This window comes from Choloepus didactylus, chromosome 18 (assembly GCF_015220235.1).
Source record: "Choloepus didactylus isolate mChoDid1 chromosome 18, mChoDid1.pri, whole genome shotgun sequence".
Lineage (NCBI taxonomy): Eukaryota > Metazoa > Chordata > Mammalia > Pilosa > Megalonychidae > Choloepus > Choloepus didactylus.
The window spans coordinates 24,575,688-24,600,671 of record NC_051324.1 but is presented as its reverse complement, the minus strand read 5'-3'; the positions used below and the strand labels follow the sequence as shown (position 1 = coordinate 24,600,671).

At 40.6% G+C, this 24,984-nt stretch overlaps 1 long non-coding RNA gene across 1 annotated transcript in view; it reads left to right on the top strand.

Moving 5' to 3' along the window:
* The window catches only part of LOC119515001, a 107,628-nt gene that overhangs the window by 35,936 nt on the left and 46,708 nt on the right, over positions 1 to 24,984 (top strand). The window lies entirely within an intron of this gene.

Here is a 24,984-nt window from a genome sequence, read left to right as displayed (position 1 = left end):
TGTATGAAAAAAAAGTTAAAAAGAAAACAAACATACAATAAAAGAACATTTCAAAGAGACCATAACAAGGGAGTAAGAAAAAGACAACTAACCTAAGATAACTGCTTAACTTCCAACATGTTCCTACTTTACCCCAAGAAAGTTACCTAATATAGCAACATTTCTGTGAACTTGCTCCTACTATATCCATCAGAAATTAACAGACCATAGTCATTCCTGGGCATCCCCAGAACGTTAAATAGCTTATCTGTTCTTCTTCGATTATTGTTCCCCCTTCCTTAATTGCTCTCTATTGCTAGTTCCCCTACATTCTACATTATAAGCCATTTGTTTTACATTTTTCAAAGTTCACATTAGTGGTAGCATATAATATTTCTCTTTTTGTGCCTGGCTTATTTTGCTTAGCATTATGTCCTCAAGGTTCATCCATGTTGTCATATGTTTCAAGAGATCGTTCCTTCTTATTGCCGCGTAGTATTCCATCGTGTGTATATACCACATTTTATTTATCCACTCATCTGTTGAAGGACATTTGGGTTGTTTCCATCTCTTGGCAATTGTGAATAATGCTGCTATGAACATTGGCGTGCGGATATCTGTTCGTGTCACTGCTTTCCGATCTTCCGGGTATATACCGAGAAGTGCAATCGCTGGATCGAATGGTAACTCTATATCTAGTTTTCTAAGGAACTGCCAGACTGACTTCCAGAGTGGCTGAACCATTATACAGTCCCACCAACAGTGAATAAGAGTTCCAATTTCTCCACATCCCCTCCAGCATTTGTAGTTTCCTGTTTGTTTAATGGCAGCCATTCTAACCGGTGTTAGATGGTATCTCATTGTGGTCTTAATTTGCATCTCTCTAATAGCTAGTGAAGCTGAACATTTTTTCATGTGTTTCTTGGCCATTTGTATTTCCTCTTCAGAGAACTGTCTTTTCATATCTTTTGCCCATTTTATAATTGGGCCGACAGTACTATTGATAGTGTGATCAGTATATGTCTCGGAGTGGGTTTATTTGGATTTATTCTATTTGGATTTCGCTGAGCATTTATGATTTGTGTATTTATGTTGTTTAGAAGATTTGGGAAGTTTTCCCCAACAATTTCTTTGAATACTCTTCCTAGACCTTTACCCTTTTCTTCCTCTTCTGGGACACCAATGAGTCTTATATTTGGACGTTTCATATTATCTATCATATCCCTGAGGTCCATTTCGATTTTTTCAATTTTTTTCTCCATTCTTTCTTTTATGCTTTCATTTTCCATTCTGTCATCTTCGAGGTCACTGATCCGTTGTTCAAGTTCCTCTAGTCTTGTACTATGAGTGTCCAGAATCTTTTTAATTTGGTCAACAGTTTCTTTAATTTCCATAAGATCATCCATTTTTTTATTTAGTCTTGCAATGTCTTCTTTATGCTCTTCTAGGGTCTTCTTGATTTCCTTTATCTCCCGTACTATGGTCTCATTGTTCATCTTTAGTTCTTTGAGTAGCTGCTCTAGGTGCTGTGTCTCTTCTGGCCTTTGATTTGGGTGCTTGGGCTTGGGTTATCCATATCGTCTGGTTTTTTCATATGCTTTATAATTTTCTGTTGTTTTTGGCCTCGTGGCATTTGGTGAACTTGATAGGGTTCTTTTAGGATTTGTAGACCAATTGAAGTCCTTATCTCTAATTTATCAGATCTACAGCTTCGTGGAGTACACTTTCTCTAACTAACCAGCAGGTGGCGTCCACGAGCCACCTGTTCTCCACAAGCCAGTTCTCCCCTGCTTAGCCTTTTTGGTGAGTGGGGGAGTGAGTCTTGTGGGGTCCAATTGGTGTACCAAGCTTGCGTGTGTAGTTGGTGTTGCCTGCCCTGTATATGGGGCGTGTTTCTGGGCAGTCAGGGAGGGGGGGGGTGGCTCTAACAATCATATCTCCCTGGTGATCCTAGAGTTTTAAAGCTGCTGCAATAGTCTAATCCTTCAGTTCAGTCCTTCCACAGTTTGTCTCTGCCACTGACCCACAAGGACTTGGTATTGGCATATGGCTCCTGAGACTTGCAAGTGGGCCCCTCTTCCAGGCCGTGCATCCTGGGTCCTCTGTTGAGGGATGACTGTGCTATGTCACAGGTGAGTGCCGTCCCCCCAGGGGAGTTCTGGGCTGCTGGGCTGTGTAGGGAGGCTCCCAGTCTGCTGAACTGATGGCTGAATGGGGCTTTGTTAATTCACACTGCTCCACCTTCCCAACTCTGGGACAATCAGCTGAGGTTGCAGGGAAGGCTAATATCCACGCCCAGTTTTGTGGTGTGTGCCTGTTATTTGAAGCACTTCCGTCACACTGGGTTGTCTGGGGCAGTTCTGGGGTATGGGGCTGGCGATGGGCAGGAGTGTTTCCTGTCCACCAGGATGGTGGCTGTGAGCGGACACCCCCCTTTTCTTGGGAAGTTGTGGTGTTTAGTGAATTTTCTCAGCCACTGGATTATTGCGTTTTGTCTCAGAGCTCTCCTAGTTCTGCTCTTGACTTGACCTGCCCAAATAGCAAGTCTTTGAAGCTTTCTGTATTGGGCTTCTTAGAGTAATTGTTTTAGAAAAGGAAAAAAGGATTAAAGAAAACAAAACAAAACAAAACAAAACAAAAAAAAACGGGCCCTCCTCAGAGATCTAATGGGTTATTGAAATGCTAAGAGACAAAGCAACCAGGGCCATTAAGGAAAGGTCCACAGGGCAGAGAGATCAGCTTTTCTTCAGGATTTGCTTATGCGCCTCAGGGCCCTTCCCCTTTCTATGTTCACCAGAACTCCAAAAATCCTCCGCTTTTATTTTGGAGTTTTTCGTGTTGTTTTTTTTCTATGCCTGTCTCCTCTCTGCTGGGCTGGCTGCTCTCAGATTCTCTGGTGTCTGGTCTCAGTCTATCTATGGTTGGAGTTTGAAGCAGTAGAATGAGTTTCCGATAAGGGCTGCCATTGCAGTTCTCCCTTCTCCTTCCCGGAGCTGACAGCCCCTCCTCCCCCGGGACTGAGCCTGGCAGGGAGGGGCGCGGGTCCCCTGGCCGCAAAAACTTACAGATTTCGCTGATCTCAGCAGTTCCACGTTTTCATGAGTGTTGTATGGAGTATGCCCAAAGTCAGATTGCTCTGTGGTGTCCAGTCCACGCAGTTCTTGGCTTTCTACCTACTTTCCTGGAGGAGTAACTAAAACATACAGCTCACCAGTCTGCCATCTTGCCCCGCCTCCTGTTTGCCGTTTGAAGTGCCGGTATTTTTTTTAACTTGGTTCCTGTTGTAATAAACTTTAGAGATAGGTGATTTTAGTTCTCCATCTGTTCTCTGTAGCTCTCTCCTTATATCAGGAAAACTCTGAGTAATAAAGATTATATTTACAATTTTGGCATTCTCTGGGCCTTTCAGGTCTATATTTGTGTATTGCTGGTAAGTAGTATAAATTCTTTCAAGGAAAGCTGAGGAAGTTTCCTTGGTTCTTGTATTGTTTTATTTGTTTTTGTAAGTTTATGGGTTTAGGGATCCCTTTTTGCAGACTCACAATAATATACTGTTTATAATGCTCTAATTTAGCCCCGTCATCAGCCTTGTTTGAATTCCATTCAGGATCCCTTCCTGGTGCTAACTTTGCTCTAGCATACACTGGGTTGTCAGGATTGTCAGGATTTTCTTTTTGTTTTTCCAATCTTTTTCCTGCTTTGCTTTTTCTATTACTATTCTCTGTTCTTGTCCTATTACTAAGGTGTTTAATAAGGCCTGAGTTTTAGCCCAAATCGGGTTATAGGTTGCTAATTTTCTTTGGGTCTTCTCTGTAGAGTGGGGTATTATTTTCCCAGTTATCTCAATTTGATGTGGAGGACGAGGTATTTACATATATAAATCTTCCTCGGTCTCCCTGTTTGTCTGCTCCTGTAGGCACTTGCTGGAGGGGTAGACATTTGCCAGTGGCTTGGCCGCTGGTCTTGGAGAGCAGCCCTGGCTGAACTGAGCACCCTGGCAGGTTTGGGAGGGGAGGACATTTCTATCTCAGGCTCTTTTGTGTCCGGTCAAGGGGGATACAGAGGGGGAGGAGGTAGGGGAGCTTCCTCATTTTCTGATCTATCAGCCCCTCAGTTATAGGGCCAAGATGGAGCAGATGAAGGAGGTAACAAAGACTCTATTGAATCCCCTGAATTTGAATCAGGGAGGACATTTTTCTTTTCTCTGCTGATCTTTACAGGTAAAATTTTATATTTTCTCATCATCCTCAATTGCTGAGAGAAACAAATAAAGGATTGTATATACATTGTCTCATCCCATTTCTGCTCTCCTTTGCAGAATGACTCTAACTGTAACAGTGTTCTTTTCTATAGAACCATATTCAGGTTATTCCTCACCAGATTCAAAATCATATTGAGGCCAGATTGTGTTATGGGAAGAAAGCAGTTTTGCTTTTTTATAAGGTTGTAACTAAAATCTTTCTAATTTTTCAAAATACAGTCCAAGGGGCTACAATTAAGAATGCTATTAGACTTAGAATTTCCCATTTTAAAGAATTTCGATAATCAGTAACTAATTAGGAACAATTGAACAATACAAATTCAATAACACACCAATTAACAATTTAAACAGACTCTTGACACTTATTATATATCTAAGTAACACACCAATTAGCAAAGAGACACTAAACACTTCATTTCATTAAATATTAATTGCTAGATTACTTCTTTACAGTATATATTTATATATTAGGAGTATACTCAACAGATAGACTCAGGTTGGGGCCTCAAACCTCATTCAGAGTAGTACTCAGAAAACAGAAAGGTGTAGAGGTCAGTGCAAGGGGAAATGGGACTTAGGGCCTCGAGTCCTAGCCCAGAAGCCTGGAACCCCCGTAATAACTTCCTAATCCACTTCTACCGTGAAGACCTGCTCACCCAGGCAGGTGTCTGGACCTGGAACTCTGGAGCAGTTTCTTTCTCTGAGGTTTCAGGGCGCTGATGAAACTGGGGCGCAGGCAGGGCATGAAGAACATGGGACTCGGTTACTGTGCTAACCTGTCCTGCTGGGGCTCCCGGACTTCAGACAGTTGGATTCCTTATTCCTTTTTTTAATTTAATTTAATTTAATTTAATTTTTTTATCTTCATTTTATTGAGATATATTCACATACCAAGCAGTCATACAAAACAAATCGTACATTCAGTTGTTCACAGTACCTTTAGATAGTTGTACATTCATCACCTAAATCAATCCCTGACACCTTCATTAGCACACACACAAAAATAACAAGAGTAATAATTAAAGTGAAAAAGAGCAATTAAAGTAAAAAAGAACACTGGGTACCTTTGTCTGTTTGTTTGTTTGTTTCCTTCCCCTATTTTTCTACTCATCCATCCATAAACTAGACAAAGGGGAGTGTGGTCCTTATGGCTTTCCCAATCCCATTGTCACCCCTCATAAGCTACATTTTTATACAATTGTCTTCAAGATTCATGGGTTCTGGGTTGTAGTTTGATAGTTACAGGTATCTACCACCAGCTACCCCAATTCTTTAGAACCTAAAAAGGGTTGTCTAAATTGTGTGTAAGAGTGCCCACCAGAGTGACCTCTCGGCTCCTTTTGGAATCTTTCTGCCACTGAAGCTTATTTCATTTCCTTTCACATCCCCCTTTTGGTTAAGAAGTCCAGTGTATTTTTAATCTCTATTATTTTACCTTTCATTCCCATAATTTCTATGTTTCTTTTTAAACTTTCAAATTCTTCTTTATGCTCACACCTTGCCTTCTTATTTTAATCATATTTTTTATTGTAGAATATATATACATAGGAGTGATATCTTTCCATGTGAAATTTAACAAGTAGTTAGAGAACAAATTTCAAAGAATATTAAAGTTGTTATGAGTAATAGCACCATAGTTTCAGTTATTTCCTTATTGTGAAATATAACATATATACAAAGCGGTACTAGCTTTCAAATTAAAATTTAACAACTAGCTATAGAACAAATTTCAAAGGATGCTATGTGTTGCAGTTCCACCATTTCAATTCTTTCCTTCTAGCTATTCTAATATCTCAGCAACTAAGAAAAAGAAAATTATGTAAAGATTCAGCATTCATAATCCTTTGTTAAATTCCATCTTGTCTGTTGCTACCCCTTCCTCTAGTTTAATCACTTTCCCAATCTTCAAGGATATCTAGGCAGTGACCACCCTCAGTTGTTCATATTAAAAAGGACACCTTGTCTTCTTAATACCCTTTAGCCCTATATCCATATTTTTCTTCATTTCCTTGATTTGATTTAGGAGATTGCTTGTTCTAAATTCTGTGTCTCCTCTGAAGTTAATTTGTTCCCTTGATTGACCCATACCTTCCTGCTTCTTAGTATGGTTTGTAATTTTTTGCTGATATCTGGGCATCTGCTTGTTTTGATATGTTAACGCTGAAGGTTAGTTTTTCCTTGCCTAGGGTTTTATTGTTGATTGGCTTTGTGTTAAGATGCTTGGTCTAACTTATTCTGGATATTTAGAGTAGCCTGTGTTTAACTGTTCAGATTTTCTCAGCTCTTCTTCTCCTGAATCTTGTCCTAGATATGTGGGACAATTTTTTTTAGTTTTTTACTTATTGAGATTGTTCACCTACCATACAACTATCCAAAGATCCAAAGTGTGCAATCAAACAACCAATTGCCCCTGGTACCATCATGCAACTGTGTTTCCTACAATTTTTAGGATTGCACTTTTTGTGCAACTGTTTCACCTCCAGGAGTGTTCCAGTTTGCTAATGCTGCCATTATGCAAAATACCAGAAATGGGTTGGCTTTTATAAAGGGGATTTATTAGGTTACAAATTCACAGTTCTAAGGCCATAGAAGAATCCAGACTAAGGCGTTAACAAGATGATACCTTCACTGAAGAATGGCCAATGACTTCTGGAATACCTGTGTCAATGGGGAAGGCTCATGACTGCCATCTGCTGTTTCTTTGCTCCCAGGTTGTATTTCAAAATGGCATTCTCTCAAATGTCTCTGGGCTTGTCTCTCTTAGCTTCTCTGGAGCAAACTCTGGGCTAGCATCTCCAAATGTCTCCAAGCATCTGCTTTCACTGGCCATCTCCAAAATGTCTCTCTCAGCTGCTCTTGGGGCGTTTTGTCTTCTCTTAGCTCCTGTGTGTCCTTAGCTTCGCATCTCCAAATGTCCACAACTTCAAGCATCTCTAAGCATCTCTAAGTGTCAGCAGCATCTGTGCTGAGTCTGTGCTGGCTCTTAAATATTCCAGTGAACTAATCAAGACCCACCCTGAATGTGTGGGGATGCACCTCCAAGGAAATCATCTAATCAAGAGGTCATACCATAATCAAAAAGATTAATAAGTCTGCCTCCATAAGATTGCATTAAATAATATGGCTTTTGTGGGGGACATAATATATCCAAACCAGCACCTTTCCTCTGTTCCCTGTCCAGGAATCTTGATCTGTTCTGTGTGTGTATGTGTGTGTGTTTGCAGAATTTTCTCCTCAGTTCCTATGATTTGTTTAAATTCTCTCCCTCACTTGATGTCCCCTTTTCCTTACACTTTTCAGTTCTGGGACCTGTCCTGTTTTCCAGCAATTCAGTTATCCCCTTATTTTTCCCATGAGGCTTTTTTGACCCCAATTTCTTCCCATTAGGGTATTCTGCCCCAGGGACCCAGAGAGGGAAATTCTGTAAAAGTCAATTTTGCATTTAAGTGGTCCAGCAAACAGACTGGATTGAGTGTATGCCCCTCTTGCAAACAGCTCTGCTATGGTCTTTTTTATTGTTTGTTTATTTTCCCTGGGGGCACTTTTATATGTGGCATTCAGCTGCTTGTGTTCTGTCCTGAGTCTCTGAGGACTTGGGACCTTGTGCCTGGATATGTGTGGGGTTCTAACTCACTGCTGTGAGTGGCTCTGTGGTCTGCATCTGTGTCAGGAGGGACCCGGGTTGTGCTGTCTTTATGTGTCTCCTAAGCGAGACAAGATTGAGGGGGAAGGGTCCAGACTGGCAGACCTGGAATGAAAGTTTCCTACCTGATTTTAGAGATTTTTTTTCTTTGATTCAGCATTTGTGGCTGCATCATCTTTATAGTCCTCCAGAGTTTCAAGCAAGTGGGATTTGTCCTTTTATTAGTTGATTCTGAAGGGAAACTTTTCCAGGGGATGTTTTATGTCATCATGTTAATGATGTAACTCCTTCCTGGTTATTTTTTGAGGCCGGGGGAGGGAGAGGTGAAATTTTGTTTCATATATGTATAATAGTATATTTAGTAATTATATTAGGTTCTCTAGGGAAACAGAATCAATGAGAGATATCTCTGAATATAAGATTTATAAAAGTGACTCATGCAACTGGGTATGCATGAGTCCAAATTCTGTAGGGCAGTCAGCAAACTGGCAACTCCAATGAAGATGTTCGATGAACTCAGGAAATGAACTGGCAACTTTGACAAACTCCTCAGGAAATCAACTGGGATCTTTGATGAATGTGTTCAATGAACTGCTCAGGAAATGAACTGGCAACTTTGACGAACTCCTCAGGAAACACTTTGCTGGGCAGCCAAAAAGTGAAGGTCCTCTATCTGTCTCGCTTAAAAGTCTTCAGCTGATTGATTGGATTAAATCCAGTCAACTGAGTTCTCTCATTGTGGAAGACACGTCCTTCGTTGAGTCATCAGTCACAGCTGCAGCCAACTGACTGATGATTTAATAAACTAGCCTGTTGGTTTATTAACCAGCCACAAATGTCCTCACAGCAATGGTTAAGCCAGTGCTTGCTTGATCAGACAGCTGGGTACCATCACCTGGCCAAGTCGACACATGAACCTAACCATCACAGTAATAGATCTTATAGACTTTTTAACCTTCCTCTTGTTCATTTTTATGGCAGTGGAGTGTTTCCCAAGACTTCTACTTTAACAGTGCCCTCTTCTGTTAATATAGCAAAGTTCGGGTACTTTAGTGGGTATTTTGGGGTTTGTTTTAGTGATGAAGGACATATTGTGTGTTCTCTAATTTTGCAATTCTTTGTCGTGTAGTATTCTAAATGTTCCTCCTTTGCTTCTTTTCTCCTTCATCCTTTAATCAGAAAAGGGTGCTTCTCCTTCCATTTTCATATTTTTCATTCACCAAGAGTTATGCATTTCAAAGACTGTCTCTTTAAATCATACATGCCCCTTTAAATTGCACTTACTTTGAAGTCCCTTCCCTCTAATTTGTGCTCTGATGTTAGATACCTTTTTTTTTTCTAGAAAATTCAGACCTTTGTGGACTTAAGTCTTTTTTTGTAGAAGTTTTAGGTCAACCATAGGCCCTTTTGCTAGCTTCTCTCATCTGTCTAACTGCAGTTTATTTTGGTCTGCTTTTTTCTCTTCACAAAGCCTTTTGATGTGATGGGGGTTAGACAACTCTGTGAGAATACATGATGAGATTTGATGATTTTTCTCTTTATTCACAATTATTTTGAAGTTTCAGTATTCTCTGATTTAAAGTTAAACTGAGAGTGTGGCTTCTGTTTACATTGATTTTTTTCCTTGTTTTCTGCAGCGTTTTGTGAAGAAATATTGAAAGAGGTGTATGATGGTTAGGTTCATGTGTCACCTTGGCCAGGTGATGGTGCCCGGGTATCTGGTCAAGCAAGCACTGGCCTGAACATTACTGCAAGGACATTTGTGGCTGGTTAATAAACCAGAAGGCTGATTTATTAAATCATCAGTCAGTTGATTGCATCTGTGGCTGATTACATCAAGAAGGGTGTGTCTTCTGCAATGAGATAATTCAATCAGTTGAATTTAACCCAATCAGTTGAAGACTTTTGAGGGAGATGAGAGAGAACTTTCATTTCTTCTTCAGCCAGCCAGCCTCTCCTGGAGAGTTCATCAAAAACCTTCATCAGAGTTGCCAGCTGACTTCCTGCCCTATGGAATTTGGACCCATGCATCCCCACAACTGTGTGAGACACTTATAAAATCTCATATTTACATGTATCTCCTGTTGTTTCTGTTTCCCTAGAGAACCCTAGCCTGGAACCCTAGTGGTTGTTGAGAAACAGAATCTTAAAATGGGCTTTTACAATTGGTTTTCTGCTTTGATTAGATTCGAAGGCACTAATGACTCTATTTCCAATAATCAAGATGGCACTGACAGTCCATGGTGCGAGTTGGCAATGAAGATATGCAAAATAGCACCATTTGATTCTCCTAATCATACTCTTGTACAAGGCAAGGCTCTGGATGACAGTGTTTTTGACACCTTAACAGAGTTTTGTAGAGTTAAAAGGTATAATGATGTTGGCTGGTTGTTCTTATATATGCTGGATAAAGTCATAAGAGAAAGGGATGAGCTGAAGGCTTCAAATTTGAAACTTAAATGCTGTATGACAGATGTAAAGGTTTCTATGTGTGCCCTGAAAGAAAATCTTATTTCCTGTGACTGCAGACTTGAGATCTCTGAAAACCAGACCCAGAGTCTCATTGTGCAAATCAGAGATTTATAATGTAAACTAAAATCTCAACCTTGCAGGGTGTCTGCTGTTAAAGTAAAAGCATTGATTGGAAAAGAATGGGATCTTGAAAATTGGTATGGGGATGTAGGGGATGATAATAATGGCAGTGGGGACATGGGAACCCTGGATTCTGTGGAGTCTTTGCTAGATATACCTTTTGTGGTCTGCCCTGAGGAAACAGCACCCCCACCTCCAGTCTGCCCTGAGGAGACAGCTACCTAACCTCTAGCCTGCCCTGAGGAAACAGCTTCCCAACCTCTAATCTACCCTGAGGAGCCTGCCACCCAACCTCCACCTAAAAAGATTAGCCCTTCAGTGCCTGCTAAACCTGAAATCACCTCCCCTGAAGAAGCAGCCCTCATTCCTCTGTCTGGAGAGATTAATCCTGTTTCACCAGATGAAACTGCAACAGAATGTCCTGAGGTAATTGACATGAAGGGTACTTCTAATTCCTTTCATGACCCACCCCCACCACCAGTCTTTTCTTCAAGACCTATAACTAGACTAAAGTCCCAATAGGCCCCGAAAGATGAGGTACACAGTGTGACCCATGAGGAAGTATGCTATACTCCAAAAGAACTGTGTGAGTTTTCCAATTTATATAGACAGAAATCAGCGGAATTATGTGTGGGAATGGATATTAAGGGTGTAGGATAATGGTGGAAGGGATATAAAGTTGGGTTAGGTTGAATTTATTGATATGGGCCAACTAGGCAGAGAGTCTGCATTCATTGTTGTAGCTCAAGGGGTCAGAAAGGGTGTTAACAGTTTGTTTGGGGGGTTGGCTAAAACATGGATCAAAAGGTGGCCAACATTACCTGAGGTTGAAATGCCAGAACTCCTTGGTGTGATGTAGAGGAGGAGATTCAAAGGCTTAGAGATTGGTGTGTTGAAATGGATTTATCATGGAAGACCTGCTCACACACCCCAGGAATGTTCAGAGGACACACTTTTTACCAGAACTGTGAGCAATAAATTTCTGAGACTAGCTCCATCATCCCTGAAGAGCTCTGTAGTCTGCCTTCTCTGTAGGTCAGATATTACTGTGGGAACTGATGTCACTGAGCTGGAATCCCTAAACACGATGGGGATAATCGGAATCCAGTTGGCAGAAACCATGTAAGTGGCAGCAGTTAATCACCAAAGACAAGGTGGCCATGGCTACCATAATGGAAAATAGGCTCAGTGCAGCAGTCAAAAGAATCCGACTCACAGAGACTTATGGCGTTGGCTAGTAGATCATGGAGTACCTAGAAATAAAATATATGGGCAGTCTACTAAATTCTTGTTTGATCTGTATAAGCAGAAGAATTCTAGGTCAACTGAACAAAAGTCTAACTTGAATTACAAAAACAGAGTCACAGCCTCTTAATCAATTCCCAGACTTGAAACACTTTACAGACCCAGAGCCCCTTGAATGAGGGGAAGGCTAAGTATCCTTGGGGAAGAACCCTGTTACACTGCCAAAATTTATACTGTTAATCTTCCTCCCAGCTTTCCCCAAGGGGACCTATGGCCTTTTACCAGGTGTGCCGGTTAGGATGTATTATGTCCCCCAAAACACCGTTTTCTTTGATACAATCTTGTGGGGGCAGAATATTAGTGTTGATTAGGTTGGAACCTATTGATTGTTTCCATAGAGATGTGACTCAATAGACTGGGCCAGACCTTTGATTGGACAATTTCCATGGAGGTGTTACCCCACCCATTCGGGGTGGGTCTTAATTAAATCATTGGAGCCATATAAAAGAGCTGGCAAACAGAAGGAACTCAGAATAGCTTAGAGAGACATTTTGAAGACAGCCATTGGAAGCCAATGCTGACATTTTGGAGAATGCCATTTTGAAACGCAACCTGGGAGCAAGCGGATACCAGCCACATGCCTTGCCAGCTAACAGATGTTTCCTGGACACCATTGGCTTTCTTCCTTGGTGAAGGTATACTTGTGTTGATTCCTTAATTTGGACGTTTGCATGGCCATAAGACTGTAACTTTGTAACCAAATAAACCCCCTTTATAAAAGCCAATCCATTTCTTATATTTTACATAATGGCAGCATTAACAAACCGGAACATCAGGGTAACTGTGCATTGAGGAAAAGGAAATGATCAGATATTTCAGGGATTATTAGACACTGGCTCAGAAGTGACATTAATTCCAGGAGGCCCAAAATGTCACTCCAGTCCACCAGTCAGAATAGGGGCTTACGGAGGTCAGGTGATCAATGGAGTATTAGCTCAGGTCCATCTCACAGTGGGTCCAGTAGGTCCCTGGACCCATTTTGTGGTTGTTTCTCCAGTTCCTGAGTGCATAATTGGAATAGACATACCTCAGCAACTGGAAAAATCCCCACATTGGTTCCCTGACTTGTGAAGTGGGGGTCATTACGGTAGGAAAGGCCAAGTGGAAGCCACTAGAACTGCCCCTGCCTAGCAATATAGGAAACCAGAAGCAATACCAGATTCATGGAGGGATTGCAGAGATAAATACCACTCTTAAGGACTTGAAGGATGCAGGGGTGGGGATTCCCACCACAGCCCCATTCAACTCTCCTATTTAACCTGTGCAGAAAACAGATGGGTCTTGGAGGATGACAGTGGATTATCGTAAGCTTAACCAGGTGGTGACTCCAATTGCAGCTGCTGTTCTAGATGTGGTATCATTGCTTGAACAAATCAGTACATGCCCTGGTACCTGGTATGCATTTATTGATCTTGCAAATGCTTTTTTCTCAATAGCTGTTAGGCAGGCCCACCAGAAACAGTTTGCTTTCAGCTGGCAAGGCCAGCAATATACATTCACTGTGCTACGTCAGGGGTATATCAAGTCTCCAGCTCTATGTCATATTATTGTCTGCAGGGACCTTGATTGTTTCTCCCTCCCACAAGACATCATGCTATTCCATTATATTGATGATATCATGTTGATTGGACCTAGTGAGCAAGAAGTAGCAACTACTTTAGGCTTATTGTTAAGGTATTTGCATATCAGAGGATGGGAGATTAAATCCAACGAAAATACAAGGGCCTTCCACCTTAGTAAAATTTGTAGGTATCCAGTGATGTGGGGCATCTCAAGATATCCCTTCTAAGGTGAAGGATAAGCTATTACACCTGGCCCCTTCTACAATCAAAAAAGAAGCGTCATACCCAGTTGGTCTCTTTGGATTTTTTTTTGCAATTTTATTGAGATATATTCACATACCATAAATCATCCAAAGTGTACAATCGGTTGCTCACATTCTCATCATATAGTTGTGAATTTATAACCACAATCAATTTTTTGAGTATTTTTATTACTCCTAGAAAAAATAAAAATAAACATAAAAATAAAAATAAAAGTGAAAAAGAACACCCAAAACACCTCATACTCCCCCCACCATTATTCATTTACTCTTTGTCCCCCTTTTTCTACTCATCTGTCTATACACCAGATAAAGGGAGTGTGGGCCACAAGGTTTTCACAATCACACTGTCATCCCATATGAGCTATATAATAGTTATACGATCATCTTCAAGAATCAAAGATACTGTATTGCAGTTCAACAGTTTCAGGTATTTCCTTCTAGCCATTCTAATACACTAAAACTAAAAAGGGATAGCTATATAATGCATAAGACTCCATTTGAAATCTCTCAGCCACTGAAACTTAATTTTGTTTCATTTCTCTTCCCCTTTTGGTCCAAGAAGGCTTTCTCAATCCCATGATGCTGGGCCCAGGCTCATCCCTAGGAGTCATGCCCTATGTTGCCAGGGAGATTTACAACCTTGGGAGTCATGCCCCACAAAGCGGGGAGGGCATTGAGTTTACCTGCAGAGTTGGCTTACAGAGAGAGGTCACATCTGAGCAACGAAAGAGGTTCTCTGGGGGTGACTCTTATGTACAATTATAAGCAGACTTAGCCTCTCCTTTGTAGTAAAAAGCTTTATAAGGGCAAGCCCCAAGATCGAGAGATTGGCCTACTACAATGGTAGTCTGCAATGCTTGTGAGAATATCAGGAATTCCCCAGGTGGGGAAGCTTAATATCTCCAATTTTTCCCCAGTCCCTCAAGGGGGCTTTGCAAATACATTTTTATTCTCTGCCCAAATTTCTCTGAGATGTGTCAGGGTTTCATGCTAACCTGTACAAAACAACGAGATCTCACCCCCTATTCAAGTTTCCATTTAATTATGGTGTTTGAGTTAACTGACCATACAAGTTACATTATATAGCTTGTTGCAGAAAATATAGATTTTGCACCAAATAAACATCTCTTCCTTTGGTCTCACACAGAAGTTGAGGTTTTAAAACACAGTCAATATCATCCTTTTCCCTTTAGTTTGGTTTACCTTAGTCCTAACCAAGTCCATTTTATTAATATCCCTAATTAAAGACTGATCTCTTTTTCAGCTTCTTTAACATTTGCTGTATGGGGTAATGCTGACATTCATAGCTGCTGCACTCTGACACTGAGTCTCAAGTGTCGCACAGATACCTGAAGTTCCAGGAACTGACCAGGGTATACACAAACAGCTCATCATTTCGGAATTTAGAAATAACCATTTCAACTCATGAATAGTCTTAACTGCTATAAGAGCTTACAATCTAGGAACCTTTACCATAAGCCTTCCCTGGATAACCTATGCTCTCAGATTCAACTCTCAGAGTTTGCATCTTCTAGTTAGTCCATATTACTGAGGCATTGCAATGTTTGTCTTTTTGATTCTGGCTTCTTTCACTCAACATACTGTCCTCAACATCCATTCACCTAGTTGCATACCTCACAACTTCTTTTATTCTTGCTGCCACTCAGTATTCCAATGTACATACACACCGCAGCTCACCATTCCATTTATTGATCAGTGTACCCTTAGGTCACCTCCATCCCTTGCAAATCATGAATACTGCCACCAGTGTGCAATGTCCATTCGTATCCCTGCTCTCAGTTCTTCCAAGCATATACCCAGTAACTGGGTTTCAGGACAACATGGCAACCCCATAGTTAGCTTCCTGTGGAACCACCCCACTGTCCTCCAGATGGGTTGCCCCATTCTACTTCCCTTCCAACAGTGAATAGGTACATCCCTCTCTCCACACTTTCTCCAGTACTTGTATCCCTCTGTTTATTTTTTAAACAGTTTTATTTAAACAGCATACAATCCATTCTAAGTAAACAATCAATTATTCCCAGTATAATCACATAATTATGCATTCACCACCACAATCTATATGAGGACATTTCTATTCATTCCTCAAAGAAAGAGGAAAAGGAGGAAAAAATGGAAAATAAAAATATGAAAGACAGAAGAAAAATTAAAATAAAATACAATACAATGAAAAGGTCAGACACCATCACCACCAAGATTCCCATATCACTCCGTTATATCCCCCTCTTATAAATATGTAGCTTTTTTATATTGCCTTTGTTAAAATCAATGGAAGCATCCTACAATGTTACTCTTAACTATAAATTCCAGTCTGCATTGACAGCATTTTCCCCCAATGCCACCCATTTCAACACCTTGCAATGTTGTCATTCATTTCTTCTTCTTTTAAAAACATTCTTATATTTGTACATTTAATCACCATCATTGACCACTCGAGGTTTTGCTAAGTTATACAATCCCAGTCTTCTTTCCTTCTGTGTCATACATGCCCCTAGCCTTCCACTTTCAGCCATATTCACACTCATCTTTGTTCAGACTACTTACAATATTGTGCTACCATCACACAGCATTATGCTATCCATTTCTGGATCAATACTATCAATCCTGTTGAACCTTATGTATTCCTTCAGCATCAAATGCCCGTTTTATAACTTCTTTCTATCTCCTGACAACCTGTTTTCTCAACTTTAACTGTCAAATTTCACTCATCAGTGTTAGTCCATATATTAGTGAGTCCATAGAGTATCTGTCCTTTTGTTTCTGGCTAATTTCACTCAATGTAATGTCTACTGTCTACCATTTTGTCTTTTGGATTTTATATGTCATATCTTATTTTTATTTCTCTCTCTCTCTTTTTACTCTTACTGGTAGTCTTCATTTCTACTCTCTTCTCCAAACCTCTCTCTCCCATCTTTTCCTATATGCCTGTAATGCTCCCTTTAGTATTTCTTGTAGAGTGGGTCTCTTTGTTCACAAACTCTCTCAGTGTCTGTTTGTCTGAAAACATTTAAAACTCTCCCTGATTTTTGAAGGACAATTTTGTTGGACATAGAATTCTTGGTTGGCAGTTTTACTCTTTCGGTATCTTAAATATATCACGCTGTTGCCTTCTCGCCTCCATGGTTTCTACTGAGAAGTCCGTATAGAGTCTTATCAAGCTTCCTTTGTATGTGATTGATTGCTTTACTCTTGCTGCTTTCAGAATTCTTTGTCTTTGACATTTGATAATCTGATTATTATGCATCTTGAAGTAGGTCTATTTGGATCTATTCTGTTTGGGGTATGCAATTTTATGTCTTTCATAATAGATGGGAAATTTTCAGTGATTCTTTCCTCCATTATTTTATTTGTACCTTTTCCCTTCTCTTCTCCTTCTGGGACACCAATGACACATATACTCATGCACTTCATGTTGTCATTCAATTCCCTGAGTCTCTGCTCATATTTTTCCATTCTTTCCCTATATGTTCTTAGTTGTGTAGGATTTCAGATGTTCTGTCCTCTAGTTCCTGAACCCTTTCTTCTGCCTCTTCAAATCTGCTGTTGTATGTCTCCATTATGTTTTTCATGTCTTCTGTTGTGCCTTTCATTCCCATAAGTTCTGTAAATTGTTTTTTCAAACTTTCAATTTCTTCCTGATGTTCTCCCAATGTCTTCTTTATAGCCTTCATCTCTTTTGCCATATCTTCCCTCAACTTGTTGATTTGATTTTTGAATTGATTTAGCACATTTGTTTGAACATCTTTAATTAGTTGTTTAAACTCCTATGTCTCATTTGAAGTGTAAGTTTGTTCCTTTGGCCACGTCTTCGTTTTTTGTAGTTTGATTTGTAATTTTTGTTTTCTAGGCACCTGGTTTCCTTGATTACCCCAATCAGATTTTCCCAGACCAGACGGGCCTAGGTCTCAGGAAGAGGATATAATCAGTATTAGGTTTCTGGAGCATGTGACCCAGCAAGTCACCAGACTTTCCTGTGAGGCCTCTAGACACTGTTGTTTTCCTATCCTGCCCAGCAGGTGGCACTTGTCAGCCTGCAGCTCCCCCCGGTGTAAAGAGGTGCATTGCCTTTAATTCTCAGTATACCCTGTGTGTTGGTTTGGCTATACTGTGTCTCCCAGAAAAAGCCATGTTCTTTGATGCAATCTTGTGAGGGTAGACATATTAGTGTTGGTTAGGTTGGAATATTTGGATTAGGTTGTTTCCATGGAGATGTGACCCACCCAACTGTGAGTGATAACTTTGATTAGAGTGTGACCTCTGATTGAATGTTTCCATGGAGGTGTGGCCCCACCCATTCAGCGTGGGCCGTGATTAGTTCACTGGAGCCCTATAAAAGCTCAGACAGAAGGAGCTCATAGCTAGCTACAGCTGAGAGACACATTTTGAAGATGGCTGTTGGAAGCTGACACTGACATTTTGGAGAACGCCATTTTGAAATGCAACCTGGGGAGAAAGCAGACACCAGCCATGTGCCTTTCCAGCTAACAGTGGTTTTTGGATGCCATCGGCCATCCTTCGGTGAAGGTACCCTGTTGTTGATGCCTTACCTTGGACACTTTATGACATTAAGACTGTAACTTTGCAACCAAATAACCCCCCTTTATAAAAGCCAATCCATTTCTGGTGTTTTGCAAAACTGTGGCAATAGCAAACCAGAACACCCTGTCTCTGCCAGGGGCTGAGAGTGTCAGAAGCCAAGCTTAAGCTGTTTGTTTTTATTCCCCCAGGCCCTAGGGTGTGAGTTCTTCTAGGGAGTGCAGCCACTTGAACTGGGCCCCACTTCCCCCTGTTAGGGAAGAAAAGCCCTTTAGGGATTTATCTCCTACATTTGACTTTTTCCTTTGACTCTCTATCTTAACTCCACCCTTGTCTGGGTGAGCACTGACAATTGAAAATGCCTGAGGCTTTCTCTAATGAGCTACATAGAATGAGAGAGGGGAAAAAAAAAGAAAAAAGATAAAAATCCCCTTTTCAGAGCCAGTTCCTCTCCCACCCCCACCCCCACCTCCATTGCCAATCAATAAGTGGTGTTGGTGCATAGTTCTATGTGCTCCTTTTCTTGGGATACAATCCTTTTACAGTATTCTGAGCTCAGCCGATTCCAAAAGCCTGTTTTTATTTATTTACGCTTTTTTTTTTTCTGTCAGCTCTGCCTCCTCCCTGCAAGAAGTCTCCAAGTTCGTTTCCTGCTTGCTGTAGGTTTATCTGTGCTCATAGCTGTATTCAGTAGTACAAATTTGTTAATTAAAACCACAATTGGAGTTAGGTTGAGTTACCTTCCCTTCCTCCTAGTAAACTGCTTCTTTTTTCCACAGGGAAGTCTTCCAACTCTGCCTTCTGTGCCAGGGAGAGGGGTGCCAGCTCTGCAGTTCGGGGAGCTTTACTTACAGATCTTATGCTGCAATCTCAGCTATTCCACCATTCCAGACTGGTATATGATGTTTGTGCCATCACAGATGTTCCCCCAACGGTTATTCCAGACTATTTACTAGTTGTTCCTGGCTATTTGCTAGTTGTTCCAGAGGACTAACTAAATTCCATACCTCCCTATGCCGCCATCTTGCCCTGCCTCCTTCTATTTGGATTTTGGAGACAACATATTCTTCATTTCGGTGTGTTAATCCTGCCCATTTACCAAGTGACCAGAAAAACTTATAGTTTTCAGTGGACCAGAATAAGATGAGGCTCTGTGACAGGTCCAGGCTGCTGTGCAAGCTGCTGTGCCATTTGGATCATATAATCCAGCTGATCCAATGGTGCTGTGAGTGTCAGTGGCAAATAAAAATGCTGTTTGGAGCCTTTGGCAGGCTCCTACAGGAGAATCACAATGCAGGCCCTTAGGATTTTGGAGCAAAGCCTTACTGTCCTCTGTGGATAACTACTCTCTATTTGAGAAACACCTTTTGGCCTGCTATTGGGCCTTAGTAGAGACAGAACACTTAACCATGGGCCACTAATTGCCATGAGACCTGAGTTGCCTATCATGAGCTGGGTGTTGTGTGACTCACCAAGTCATAAAGTTGGGGCATGCACAGCAGCACTCCATCATAAAATGGAAACGGTATATACAAGATAGGGCTCGAGCATGTCCTGAAGGCACAAGTAAGTTACATGAGGAAGTGGCCCAAATACCCATGGCCCCCCACTCCTGCCACATTATCTTCTCTTTCCCAGCCCAGAGCTATGGCCGCTTGGGGAGTCCCTTTCAATTAGTTGACTGAGGAAGAGAAAACTCAGGCCTGGTTTACAGATGGTTCTGCATGATATGCAGGCTCCACCTGAAGTGGACAGCTGCAGCCCTACAGCCCTTTTATGGGATGTCCCTGAAGGACAGTGGTGAGGGGAAATCCTCCCAGTGGGCAGAACTTCAAGTAGTGCACGTGGTTGTTCATTTTTCTTGGAAGGAGAACTGACCAGAAGGGCATTTGTATACTGATTCATGGACTGTTGCTAATGGTTTGGCTGGATGGTCAGAATCTTGGAAGGAAAGTGATTGGAAAATTGGTGACAAAGAAGTCTGGGGAAGAGGTATGTGGATAGACCTTTCTGAGTGGGCAAAAAAACATGAAGATATTTGTGTCCCATGTGAATGCTCACCAGAGGGTGACTTCAGCAGAAGATTTTAATAATCAAGTAGATAGGATGACCCAGTCTGTGGATACCAGTCAGATTCTTTCCCCAGTCACTCCTGTCATTGCCTAATGGGCTCACGAACAAAGTGGTCATCTTGGTAGGGATGGAGATTATGCATAGGCTCAGCAACATGGACTTCCATTCACCACAGCCACTGCTAAGGGTGCAATCTGCCAGCAGCAGACACCCACACTCAGTCCCCGATACGGCACCATTCCCCAAGATGATCAGCCTGCTACCTTGTGGCAGGTTGACTACATTGGACCATTTCCATCATGGAAGGGGTAGTGATTTGTTTTAACTGGAATAGACCCATACTCTGGATATGAGTTTGCCTTCCCTGAACACAATGCTTCTGCCAAAACTACCATCCATGGACTTACAGAATGCCTTATCAAGCATCATGGTATTCCACACAGCATTGCTTTTGATCAGGGAACCCACTTCACAGCAAATGAAGTGAGGGAATAGGCACATGCTCATGGAATTCTGTGGTCTTACCATGTTCCCCACCATCCAGAGGCAGCTCAGTTGATAGAATGGTGGAATGGCCTTTTGAAGACTCAGTTATGGTGCCAACTAGGTGGCAATACCTTGCAGGACTGGGGCAGTGTTCTCCAGGATGCTGTGTATGCTCTGAATCAGCGTCCACTTGGTGCTGTTTCTCCCATAGCCAGGATTCATGGGTCCAGGAATCAGGGGGTGGGAATGGGAGTGGCACCACTATCACTACTAGTGATCCACTAGGAAATTTTTGCTTCCTGTCCCCACAACCTTAAGTTCTGCTGGTCTACAAGTCTTAGTTCCAAAAGAAGTGCTCCCACAAGGAAACACAATTCCATTTAACTGGAAGTTAATACTGCCACCTGGCCACTTTGGGCTTTTCATGCCTCTGAATCAACAGGCAAGGAAGGGGATTACTCTACTGGCTGGGGTGGTTGATCCTATCAGGGAGAAACAGGACTGCAACTACATAAGGAAGATAAAGAAGAGTTTTCCTGGAATACAGGAGATCCCCTAGAGCATCTCTTAATACTACCATGCTCTGTGATTAAAGTCAATGGAAAACTGCAACAACCCAATCCAGGCAGGACTACCAATGGCCCAGAAACTTCAGGAATGAAGGTTTGGGTCACCTCACTAGGCAAAGAACCACAGCCAGCTGATGTGCTTGCTAAGGATAAAGGGAATATGGAATAGGTAGTGGAAGATGGTAGTGATAAACATGAACTATGACCATGTGACCAGTTACAGAATTGAGGACTATGATGGCATGAATATTTCCTCCTTGTTTTGAGTGTGTTTCTATTTGTTCATAAAGCAAATATCTTTGTTTTCTACTCTATCTTATCTCATTATCATATGACATAAGTTGTATTGTTCATTTTGTAGTATTTAAAATCTAGGATATCAAGTTTAAGAGTGACTATTACCCAAGGACTTGCACCCTATTCTGTGGAAATTTAGTGCATTTCCGGTTGTACGCAGGACAGCTGAGTATTGTTAAGTGAAACATACGTCTGTTATTGTGTTCTATTTAGAGATTAAGTATGGTTTAAGGTGATGTTTATAGCTGCCAAGTTGGGTGGACTGTGATGGTTAGGTTCGTGTGTCAACTGGCCTGGTGATGGTGCCCAGGTGTCTGGCCAAGCAAGCACTGGCCTAACCATTACTGCAAGGACATTTGTGGCTGGTTAATAAACCAGAAGTCTGGTTTATTAAATCATCAGTCAATTGACTGCATCTGTGGCTGATTACATCAAGAAGGGAGTGTCTTCCACAATGAGAGAATTCAATCAGCTGGATTTAACCCAATCAGTTGAAGACTTTTAAGGGAGGAGAGAGAGAGAACTTTTATTTCTTCAGCCAGCCAGCCAGACTTTCCTGGGGAGTTCACTGAAGACTGTCATTGGAGTTGCCAGCTTGCTGCCTGCCCTAGGGAATTTGGACTCGTGCATCCTGCCCTACTGAATTTGGACTCATGCATCCCCACAGTTGTGTGAGACACTTTTATAAAATCTCATGTTTACGGATATCTCCTGTTGGTTCTGTTTCCCTAGCGAAACCTAAGTAGTACAAGGTGACTAGGCTGCCACCAATGTTTTCATCTTCCTGGGAGCTTACCTTCCTTCTTGAAAGATACATTCAACATAGAATTCTACATTGGAAGTTATTTCATTTTTCTGACACCGCTTTCAAGTTAGCTTTTCAATGTACTTTGTTTTCCATTGTTGAGAGTGAGTAGTCCCTCTTCATAATAACTGTTAATTCTTTGAATTTAATGTTTTCTCTTTGGCTAATTTACTTTTTTTTCTCCTTGTCTTTGGTGCTCTGCAGTTTTGCTGATGTGCCTAGATATGGATGTTTATTTTTTCTTGCCTGGGATTATTTGAGTTTCTTTAATCTCTAGATTGATATCTTTTATGAATTTTGGAAAATTCTCAGTCACTATTTCTTAAAATAGTTTCTAATAGTTTCTTTCCCCCCATTCCTTCTAGAATTAATTATCAAACATGTATTACGTTATATCCACATTTTTAACCTTCTTCATGTTTTACCTTTTTTTCATGTGCTGCATAGAGAATTTCTACTGCTACATCTTCTAGTTCACTTCTCTCAGTTCAATCTGCCACTACAAATATCCATTTTAGTTCCTGTATTTTGAATTCTAGTTCTAGTAGATTTGTTTTTAAAATCTACTATTATAATTTCCTATGAATATTCTCAATATATCTGAAACCTGTGCAGACTTTTTTCTGCGCTTCCTTATTCATGGTGCATTATTTCTTTGCATTCTTAGTTTTATCCATGTTTGGTCACTGCCCTTAAAAAATGGAGCTATCTTCCATTAGAGAAATACGCGTTTTAACTCTGTCACCAGGGGATACTAGCAGTGGCTTGACACCTGGACCACCCAGGGTACGCATATCTGGGCTAAGTTCTAGAAATCATATTTTCTATGTCCAGTACCTCTTAATGTGTTCCATGCAAGTTCTGCTGGATAGAAAACTCTTTATACAATCCTTCCTCTTTTGCCCTCCCAACACCCACACCTTCCAAATTAAAATCCAGCCATCAACTCTCTGTAGTCTTCACTTTTCTGTAAATCTAAAACTATTCTAAAATAAACTTTATTTTGTAAAAAATCCATCAGTCCTCCAATTTAGTCATCACTATAACTTACCCAGTCCCTATCTCTCCCATTCTCTATTTTTAGGATCAATTGTCCTGGGCACCTGATATCTTTCAGAAGCTAAATCCAAAGTCTGTTTGATTTTGAAAAACTCTACATAGGAACCATTCTATACATAAAAAGTATTAATAATTATAAACAGTGAAGTCAGTTCAAATACTTGTAATTAGTAGTGGTTCAGATCTAGCAACCAGACCTTCCTCAAGATCCCATCACTTTGGCTCAACCTCAATGGCACCGCAATCTCAGAATATAATCCATATTGTCCTAAGAATTTTTACCTAATCTGCAATTTCTTTCAATTTGTTCTATCTTAAATTTCTCTGCCTGCTGCTTTTATTTTCCACTTATTTTATGACTGCCACTTCATATTGCTTCTAACAGAGTCAATAAATTGTCCAACTATAATGACCTGGAGGCAGCCCTCTCAATATATTTACTCCCACTTCCAACTACCACGTATTCAATCTAACCAAATAAATCTCTCCCTCTGTTTTCAATCTTCTTCCAGACTGGCCTCTAAACTTCAGCAACTTTGTACTCCACATGTGCCAACCTCTCTCATTCTTGCTCACTTCTGTATTTGTTTATACAGTACTAGGGAAGAGGATTTCATCTGACCAAAAGGCCAAATAAATAGTATGTTTGCTTTTAATAGTCTACGCCTAATTTAGGTGTAAACTGTGACATTAAAGTAAAACAGGCTTATTTGTTGATTTCATTGCTTTTACATTGTGGGCAATAATTAATGGTATATTTACCTGAAGTTAGCAATAAGTTGCATAGAATCATTTGGTATTCTAATTGCAAGTGAGAAGAAGAGATAAGACCTCATGATGGCACTTATTCATGACGGAGTAGTGTATTATCACTGAGCATCATGCTAACTTTGCTGAGAAGAATCAGCTCCTAGAAATCTGAAAAATTGAACATCAGTAGATTACTATTTATAATACAACCTAAATGTTCTTGATTTGGTTATTATAAAACTGAGAAAAATTCAGTAAATATTTCAAACTTTGGAGGAAGAAAACATTGTCACTTTTCAGGTCTCCTGCAACACTTAAGTAAGACTGTTTTAATTGAAAAAAAAAAAAAAGGTAGAAATACAAATCTAATTTCATTTAAAAATAAATATGAAGATTTGGCACAATTAAAACTTTACTGCCATGCATGATATAGACAATCTATTGAACCACATAATGGAAAATTTCATAGCATTTTTTTAAAGTGTTAGTGTTCAGGGTTTCTTCTAGGTTGAAAAAACCAGCTATAAACAGATTTTTGTTTATATATTTGATATCCTTTCAAAGGGATCAAAAACAGCAAATGCAAGAAAATGGATGCACATCATTAAAATGATGTGTTTAATTCTGCATCAAATATTATGCTGAGCCCTTCACAAACTTTACTTCATTAAAGTTCCACCACAATGCTATCAAGTATTACTCCTTAACCAGTAGAGAAATTGAGACTAAGAAGAGGTAAGAAACTTGTGTAATACAAGGTCACATGAGGAAGCAGAGCCAAGA